The sequence below is a fragment of the Helianthus annuus genome, chromosome 16 (assembly GCF_002127325.2).
Source record: "Helianthus annuus cultivar XRQ/B chromosome 16, HanXRQr2.0-SUNRISE, whole genome shotgun sequence".
Classification (NCBI taxonomy): Eukaryota; Viridiplantae; Streptophyta; class Magnoliopsida; order Asterales; family Asteraceae; genus Helianthus; species Helianthus annuus.
In genome coordinates this window covers 104,068,936-104,078,983 of record NC_035448.2, presented here as the reverse complement: position 1 = coordinate 104,078,983, position 10,048 = coordinate 104,068,936, and the positions used below count along the sequence as shown (strand labels likewise).

General features: G+C 37.3%; 1 long non-coding RNA gene across 1 annotated transcript; it reads left to right on the top strand.

Annotated features, from left to right (window-relative positions):
• Positions 1-7,371: 7,371 nt before the first annotated feature.
• Positions 7,372-9,689, top strand: LOC118488362. The gene is made up of 2 exons (XR_004884392.1): positions 7,372-7,508; positions 9,479-9,689. It is a non-coding gene; the product is annotated as an uncharacterized LOC118488362 (long non-coding RNA).
• Positions 9,690-10,048: the final 359 nt, after the last annotated feature.

The following is a 10,048-nucleotide window of genomic DNA, read 5'->3' as shown; positions in this document are numbered from 1 at the left end:
TTCGATGAGAGTTTCATCATTCGCCCAAGGGATGCGAATGATCTTCTCATGACAAATAACTTCAGCTTTGTTCTTGGACAACCAGTCCATTCCGATTACCACATCGAAGCTACCCAATTGAATAGGTAAGAGATCGATGCTAAAGCTTCGTTCACCAAGTTCTAGCATGCAAACTTCGCCCGATTCAACAAGTTTACCATTGGCTAGTTCTATGGAATAGGGAATATCCAATCTACTAGACTCTATCCCAAGCGTACGTTTAAATTCCACGGACATTAAACTATAATCGGCACCGGTGTCAAATAATATGGGTGCAAAGTGATCGTTAATGAGAAACATACCGGTGACCACGTTAGGATCCTCGCGTGCGTTCCTTTTCTTGTCACCAGACGACTCAGCATGCGTCTCGGTCTTTTCTGTCCAGAGTACGAATGCCACTGTACCTCCAGTGTCGTTGAAGTTCAGCGGTTTGCAGTCAAGAAACTGCTTGAAAGTGCAGCCCCGAGCTGCGTCTCCTCCAGATGAATCTCCATTCCCATTACGTCTCGCATTGCTTGGCCCTCCAATTTGTTCAGTACGGTTCGCCTCGTACTGGGCGATAGCTGTGGAGATTCTTTCCTCCAGTAGGGCGTTTAGTTCTTCAGCAGTTCTTGGAAGTAGGGGAGGAGGAGGTTGATCACGAGCGTTCACAACTCTTCTGGGTGATATGTTCTGACAGAACACGACCCAATAGGGTTTATACATTTGTTTGATATCGTCTTACTAGACAGTGGAAGTATGATATATACCCACATAAGTGACATCAAACAATCCGCTATTTAAATCAATTCATACAGCAGCAAGCATGTATAAATAGATAAATGTTGGCGGTTCTTGTCTTTATACCCTAAATTATTACTCCACCGAGTATTTATTAGGCTGGGGGAAGGGTGCTCACGTTTGACCCTTTTCTTGTACTGAGGGAATCTATACGTGATAAGACTTGCTGTGGTTTCTGTGCACTAAATTCCATAATTATGTATGCATCCATAATTACGTAACTCCTTGCACAGTCCGCACAGTTCGTTTCATCCTCGTATTTCTTCCTTCGGATGGGCCATTGCTTTCAGGTAAAGTCACATATACTTGTGACATCCTACTTCTAGTACATGCTAATTATCACACATAATTGCAAGTAATTTCTCAGTTAAAGACAAGTGCTACTCCCGTGCACCCTAAGTCTCGTAGTGTCTTTTCTAGACTCATGTAAACAGTTTCAGGCAGTGGATGTCGCGGGACGTTTAATGCAATGAAAACTCTTTGAAAAATTGTTTTCGTGATAGGATCCTAGAGATTGTAGACTAGACTCGAGAAGGAATCCTGGTTCACTACAATCGCAGCTCTGATACCAATCTGTCACACCCCTTTCTGCGGCGGAAGCACGAGGTGTGATCATGAAAGGTTCTCATTGCATACGAAAGGTAAACATACTACATGCTCATGAAAATAACTTCAAATACCATAACTTGAAATCATAAGTTAGCGTTTACAACGCGAGTTAACATAAAACATTGTCTTAAAAGGTTTACACTTTATTTAAAGACAAACACAAGCGACATCCACGAGCATAAGAGAGACCACGCGCACATCCATCCTAGTTACCTGAAATACATGTGAGTTTTGGAAAAACGTCAACATAATGTTGGTGTGAATTCATGCCGTTTTGTTTTGCACTTTTGTATACTTTGTATGAAAACATATTTTGTGAATAAATCGAGTTTTCATTAAATCCAGTTTCATGTGTACACCACGTACTCATGTATGATTCAAATTCTTCTAGAGTACCCCACGTACTCAAGTATAATCCATGCTTTTCTTGAGTACCCCATGTACTCAAGTATTCATCAAGTTTTAGAATGGTATGAGTTTTTATGTAAATTAAGTATTCCTGTATGTATCAGGATTGTTAATGGGTTGCAAAGCCATTAACATGTGACACGACATAGGAAGTCACCAAACCTTAGGCATTTAATTGGTATATTCTGAGACACAAAAGCACTACTCGATACTCGCCCTCATCGAGAGTGTGGCTGCCCGGCACCCGTTAGATCTAACCTTTTGTTCTGCGGTCTAGGTATATTGTTGATTAATGGTGCTTCTGTACCCTATTCGTGACACGATTCCTCGCATCATTTTTCATAGCGCATCCTACTTGGTACTCGTTTCTCACCAAGCGCGCTTCTCATATTCCTATTTCACAACACACTTGGTACTCGTTCTCACCAAGTGCGCTTCTCGTTTTCTTATTTCACAACACACTTGGTACTCGTTCTCACCAAGTGCGCTTCTTGTATTCTTATATCGCTACACACTTGGTACTCGTTCTCACCAAGTGTGCTTTTTATTATCATACCATGTGTTAAACATAAAAATATCTGTAACATGTATTTCACCCCCGAAGTTATAAAACTGAAAACAGTTAAGAGAAAAGGGGGAGCATGAACTCACAACTTTGCGTTCCTTGCGTCGTAAACTTCACCGGTTTTGCTTAATTAACGTCGTAACCTATACGCGTTTTCTTAACGTTAGTCACTAGACTTGCGTCGCACAAGTTCAGTCACTCACTTTCGTGTATATTTTCTTGTGTTAAAAATATTTTATATTTTTAACTAAATGTCTTACTTATATTATTTTCTCACAAATAGATATAAGTCTTTTGTGTTTTGCACTTTGCACCCGAATTATGCGTCTAGTATATTGCATGTGTATTTTCATGTTTATACTCCTCATGAGTGTTTAGTGTATTTTTACGTCTTAATACGCTAGCACGTATAACACATACTATATACACTTAGCACAAAAGTTGGTGATAAAATAATATATATTTTTCTCTCAAAAATATACATACTTATATCCATTTTTATTCTTGAAGAAATCCTCATTTCTTATCACCAAAAATTAGGGAAACCTTGGTAATACTCTTAAATACATTTTTAGGGAATAAGTTTCTCAAAAACTTATATTTTTCTAAGTATCAAAATTTATAAAAATTTTGGCAGAGTTTCCCCTAAAAATGGAGGTTTCCCATGTTTTCAAAACATGTGTTTATTTTCTTTTAAATCGTCAACAATCATCAACAACACTTATCAACAATAATCATCCACGAATATCACTAATTTCTCCATTTCATGAACTTGGTTATTTACTAAAATTGTGTAGTAACTTACTAGCACATTTAGTAAGTCTTGTTATCTTTAAAAATAAGTTTAGTTTCTTAAAAACCCTATTTTCAAAGAATATAAAGTTTCACAACTTCTAGTCGGTTTTTACGAAAATTATTTCTTTGTTAAAACTTTTGTTACACAAGTGTCCATACACTTGTTTGTTCACAAAAATCACTTTTGTTTGTGTAAGATCCGGTTTAGAACATGTGGTTCCTTTTGACGCTTGGTCTTTTGAAAATACCACTTGTAGATACATAGATCGGCAAGTTTTAAACACTATTTTACAAGTAAAAATACTTTTACACAAGTTCATGTTTCTCGTGTGGTAGAGTTTCACCTTTTAACCCTTGTACCGTCCGAAACAAGCTTATGTCAAGATCTATGATCTTAACAAAGTCGGGTTAAACGGTGATCCGAGCTACCACAACGTAGATCGGGCCTAAATAATCCCACAAATCAAATACTACAACATTTACACATCATGTGAGCTTTTATCCATCATTTAAGTGTCTTTTAGTAGACTTTAATGTATCAAATTGCAAGATTCCAAGTTTTAACTGTTATCTATCATATTAACCACTCTAGATTAGTTCAAGAATGTGTTTTAAGTAACTCACCACTAGCTCGAGGCTAGGGAAGAATCTAGACGCGAATGTGGTGGATAAAAGCTAGAGAAAAAGGTCCTTCGTGCTCCGAGTGCACCAAGCCTCCTAATACGTGATCCTTGATGCTTGGGTATGCTTGGAATGGCTTGAACAAGGCTCGAAAAATTGATGGGTGATTAGGGATGTTTGGCCGTGAGCTTTCTAGAGGGAGAGAGGAGAGTTGTTTGGTGTTGTGAAGTGTGAAAGTTCATATGTGCCATCTCACGGTATTTATAGACATTCCATATGGCATATTCCTAGCATATTCCTGGCATATTCTTGGAATATTCCTAGCATATTCCTGGCATATTCCTGGAATACTCCTAGCATATTCCTGGAATATTCCTAGCATATTCCTAGCATATTCCTGGAATATTCCTAGCATATTCCTGGAATATTCCTAGCATATTCCTGGCATATTCCTGGAATATTCCTAGCATATTCCTAGCATATTCCTGGTATATTCCTGGAATATTCCTAGCATATTCCTAGGTTTTCTGCGTTGTCTGCGTTTTGCAGTGTAAGCACTGTGTCGCGTAGGAACCCACGGTACGCGTTTAAACTTGAAAAATAACGTTTTTAAGCGTTTCAATTTATTTTTCAACACGAACCTGATTAAAATAAAATTTTAATCATAACAGAATATTTGTGGGATTAAATATTATCCGGGCGGCAACCAACGTTCGTTTCGCAGTTTTGTCGTAATTAGTTCTGCACTTAAAGTGTGTTTCGGGTGCCTTTTAGTGCGTGTTTTAGCTTTCGTAACGACCATAAATTAAACCCTGATATGTACTCTTGGGTTTTAATGTACCTTTGTCGTAGGACCTACACCTAGGCCTCAATTCTAATGTCTGACTGCTTTCTGCAGTTCCGTTGACACAGTGTGTCTTACCGGTGAGTTTACTAATATTTCTGACGCAACGCTCTCGTTTTTGCATAAAGCAATATTTTGTAGTATACAACGTGCATGAATTCACTTGCTTAGCTTCTAATCAGTCAATGTTGACATTTAAGCTCATAATTGCAGTCATTAAATAATTAAAATGTACGGAAGTTACCGGTTTTGTGCCAGTTGTCACAGGAATATCTATGCTTAACTCTCGTTGAGAGTGTTTATGCCGAAACCCAATTATTTGGGTAGTCAAATGTGTATGCTTAACTCTCATTGAGAGCGTTTATGCCGAACCCCATTTACTTGGGTAGTTGAATGTGTAAGAAAGAAGAAAGCTCCTATATGAATAGAACTAAAATGAAGTAATTATGATTCGACAACTAAGATGACTAACCTTAAAACCTTGTTGCTGAAGGTAGGTAAAACTTTAAGTTTTTGTTAAACACATGTAAGAAAGAAAAGGTAAGAATGACATGTTTGAAACCGCTAGATGGATTCAAACATAGAAGGAATGAAGGGTATGAATGTTACGTTTAAATACGTGGGACGGATTTAAAACATAAAAGGATGTAATGAATGCCTTTATAAGTAAGCATTAATATAGGTTTGAATATATAGGGACGATGAACTATTACTAGTCGGTCAAGGAAATGAGAAGGTTACGTGGAAGTATGGCATGGGAAGTATAGATTTGTTAAGAAGAAGTCAAACATGATAGGTGTATGTATAAATGGAAGTGAGAAAGGAAGTATCGTTAAGAAATGCTAACCCTGATGCTCGGCTTGTTGGCCATGTTCATTTGAACAAAATGAAAGATGGCACATGATGAATGAGTAGTATAAAGTAAATCGATTTATTTTGATTAGCAAATATATGAATGTGATATGCTTAAATAGGGAGTTAGAAACAAGCCGCGTACTTAGATTTGTACAATTTATAATTATAAACAATTGGAATAAATTCGATGAAAGAAACGTAGTAATGCTATGTGTTAAGGGCTAGTATTATAAAGTAAAAGACACTAATAAGAGCTCTGGAGAAGAGTCGGACATAAGTATAATTATGAAAGTAACTTACTTAATATGAGGGCATATGAACGATGTGTACAATTACGTTCATGCATGAATAAAACCTTTTCCAAGGTCCCGAATGCGCTTAGGTTGTAGTAAGTATAGTGAATGAACAACCTGAAAGGGGTAAGAGTATAATTGGTCTAGTTTGAATGAGAAAGGTTTCGGGGACGAAACCTCATTTAAGGGGGATAGACTTGTAACACCCCAAAAACTCGAGTTCGTTAGCTATTAGTATGTTATCACGTTTAAAAGAAAGGAATGGAATAACTAGGTTATTAAACCTAGTTAAAAACTTGGCTAAAACAAATAGGTTATGAAATTGAGTTAAATAATGAGCAAGTAACAAACATGAGGGGTGGTTTTTGAATAAAGGGAAAGTCTAAATATAAAACAAAAATAAAAACCCCCAAACACACACACCTGGGCGTGTGTGTGTTCGATCAGAGAAGAGAAAGAAAGGGGGAAACCCCTCATGAACCCTAATCAACGAAATTGGATGCGAATTGGGCTGAATTCGAACTTGCATGAGTCGAAATAGTGATTATCTAAGCAAGTTCTAGCCAAGGTAAGTCTTAATTTTCAGTTTTGATGAACAACCAAGGAGTGGGTTTTGTTAAATTCGTGGGTTTGATCTAAATCAGGATGAAATCTTGCTATGTTATCATGTTTAAGCTGAATCTTGGTTAAATTTTAGTTATCTAGTGATTTAGAATGAAACCCATGTTTATGAGTATGATAATGATTATGATGAGCATGTGTATATGGATTATTTTGATTATGTTGATGCATGTGTTACGTATTAGGTTTTGATAGTAATATGATGAAGTTGAAAATGTGATCTTGTTTGAATAAAAGGATTCATGAGGTGAATGTGGGGAGAATATGCTTAAATTGCTTGTACAATGTGCTTAAATGTTAGTGCGCACGCCAAGTGTTCGATGAAATTGCTAGATGAAGTTAGAAAGTGAAATTGTATGCAAGTTGTAAGTTTATATGTATAAAAAGCGATTGTGATGAAAGTAGTAGTTTACTAACTTGAAAAATGTGCCTTAGATGGAATTCGTACATGAATTCGGGTTGAAGGTATATGTTGGTCAAATTTATGCATTAGGAGCTTGTACATTGTGTTTGAACGGGTGAGGTTGCTATGTGGTCTACTAGTCCCTTAATTACGGTTAAAAGTGAACATGTACTAAATATACATAGCATATAACCTCACTAACCAAGGATGATGCTAGGATTATGCTAATTTGATTTTTATAAGACATGGTTGTCAAATGTAGCGTTATGAAGATATGAGTATGTGGGCATTAATTATGTGTTATGTGTGATAATGAATTTGGATTTCGAAGATATTAAATATCGTGGTTGACAAGTTATGTCGTATGCATGTTAGCGAAAATCGTTGTTGGTAAGAATAGGTAAATATGTGTTAATTTGGATTACCCGATGAATTATGTGTGTTGGAAAGGATATGAAGTTGATTACATGTTTTAATGTTTGATAGTAATGACTATGGAAAGTTAAGTACGAATTATGCGAATGATATGATTGTTACATGTACAAATGAGTATGCTAATATGAGCGTGGTTTCGATGAAATGAAAGTATAGGAATCACGTCGTGACGGACTCAAGCATGAAAGGATAACGGGTCAAGAAAAGGCGAGGAATCGGATACGAGCACGGACGTATAAGGTAAGTGATTCTGTAATCACTTCTTATGTTCGGTTAGGTGATATGGCGTTTTGATTAATTAAACATGATGGTTGAGGTCAAATATGTGTCGTAGTCTTATGTCGTAAAGGATGGGATTAAGTTGACCAAAATGCCCTTGATGGGTATTTTGGGTAAACGATTTTAATAAGTGGTTTAGAAACAAGTTATACGATTAGTGTAATGTTTTGGACAAGTATGGAAGTGGAAAGTATGGTTTTGCTAGTCTTAGATCAATTAATGCGCAAATACCCATAACGGGTCAAATAATTAGGAAATGACAATAAGTCAATAGAGCGTAAGATAAGAATTTCCTTAATCCGGATGTGGGATTTTAAGTTCATATGATAGAATATGAATTTACAAGCATGTAGGAAGAAACGGGAGGTTAAACGGGTAAACGGTTCAAAAGTTATGCGCGTTTTAGTGCGTACGGACGACGAAACGGAGCTGCAGAAAAATGCAAAATCTAGAGGGCGTCGCCGACGGGCATGGGGGCGTCGCCGACGGGCTCTAGAAAACCAGTTTTTGTGCTGACGGGTTAATTACCTGTCTACGGGTTTTTGGGCTACGGGTAAATGCAAGGCCCGTCGCCGACAGCCCTAGGGGCGTCGGCGACGGCCTTCCCAAGTCCCAAAAGCTGAAATCTTGTTATTTAAGTTAATTTATGTACCGTGGGCTTCGGTTTGATATCCGTGGACTACGGTGGACTTTCCAAACATGATTTTGATGGTTCCTTAGATGTTTATGGGCTATAAAGCTAAGTCTAAGACCCATGTTAGTGATGTATGATTATGTAAGAGGTACGCGTGATCTAGTACGTGTTTGTTAAAGTATGTACGTATGTAGATGTGTATGTATGCATGTATAAAGATATGTACGAGTGTATGCATGTACGTAACGATGTAGGAAGGGTATGTATGTATGTATGTAGAGGTGCATGTACGTATGCATAAAGATAGGCATAAGCATATGCGTGGATGTAAAGATGTAAGAAAGGTATATACGTATGAATGTCTTTTGCGTTTAAATGTATGTATGTTGGTGTGTAGGTAGGTAGAACGTATGTATGCGTTTAGATGAATATGGGCTCACAAGGGGATCCATACACGAAGGTATGCACGTATGTAGGTTTGTGTGAAGGCATGTAATAAGTATGTATGTATGTATGTATATATGTATGCATGTATGTATGTATGTATGTATGTATGTATGTATGTATGTATGTATGTATGTATGTATGTATGTATGTATGTATGTATGTATGTATGTATGTATGTATGTATGTATGTATGTATGTATGTATGTATGTATGTATGTATGTATGTATGTATGTATGTATGTATGTATGTAATGTATGTATGTATGTATGTATGTATGTATGTATGTATGTATGTATGTATGTATGTATGTATGTATGTATGTATGTATGTATGTATGTATGTATGTATGTATGTATGTATGTATGTATGTATGTATGTATGTATGTATGTATGTATGTATGTATGTATGTATGTATGTATGTATGTATGTATGTATGTTATGTATGTATGTATGTATGTATGTATGTATGTATGTATGTAATGAATGTAGGTATGCATGTTATGTAGGTAGGAATGGATGTAATTAGGTATGCACGTACGTAGGTACGTACGTATGTATGCAGGTACGTATGTAGGACAGTTGCTATTTGTGACCGTAAAGGTATGTATCAGTTTGTATGAAAGGTATGTACGCATGCATCTAATGAATTGAGTACTAAACGGTAATAGTTGGGTGCTTGGTGAATGAAGTGTAACGCAGGAATACCAAAAGAAGTCTCACTACGGATCATATGATCAGGATGGGAAAGCTGGGATGTAAAGAGTTAACGAAACGAGAAGTAAACGTGAACAAACCTTGTATGTTTATAACGCGTACTAATGATGTGAAATTTTATGTGGTGAGCGCAGGTAGTACCAGTCATGAGGATATCCAAGGATTGGAGATCGAAGATCGAGTCACTAGAGAGATTGTACGGAAACGTTGATGTACATAATGTAGTAAACATAAGCTATGTTTTTAACTAGTAAATAAGAGGATGACGGATTTATGAGAAAGAACTGTGTTAAAGTTAAATCTTAAATAAGTTGAGGTATTTATAGTGAAAGAAATTTTATGGTACGTGTTTCTGCTGCGACTTTTGACAAATACGAATTAGGGCGTAACAATGGCACACCATATCAGGGACCAGATAGCTTCATGGCATTGTTTAATCAACACGAGTGGTACCACACGCCACAGACATCACAACAGCCGCAACATCCGCAAGATCCCTCCGAGGATCCACGTTTCGTGGCAGTTACGCCACCACCTCCACCTCCGCCACCGGTACAGCCAGTAATGCCTGATCCGCCAAGGCGTAGGAGGACAAATGCCCGTATGTCCACACGAGGAGGGGAATTCCACTTCAGCACCCCTCGACACTCTAGTAGTAGCCACTACCCGCCACTACCAGAAGAAGGACCTACAAGTCCAGCACA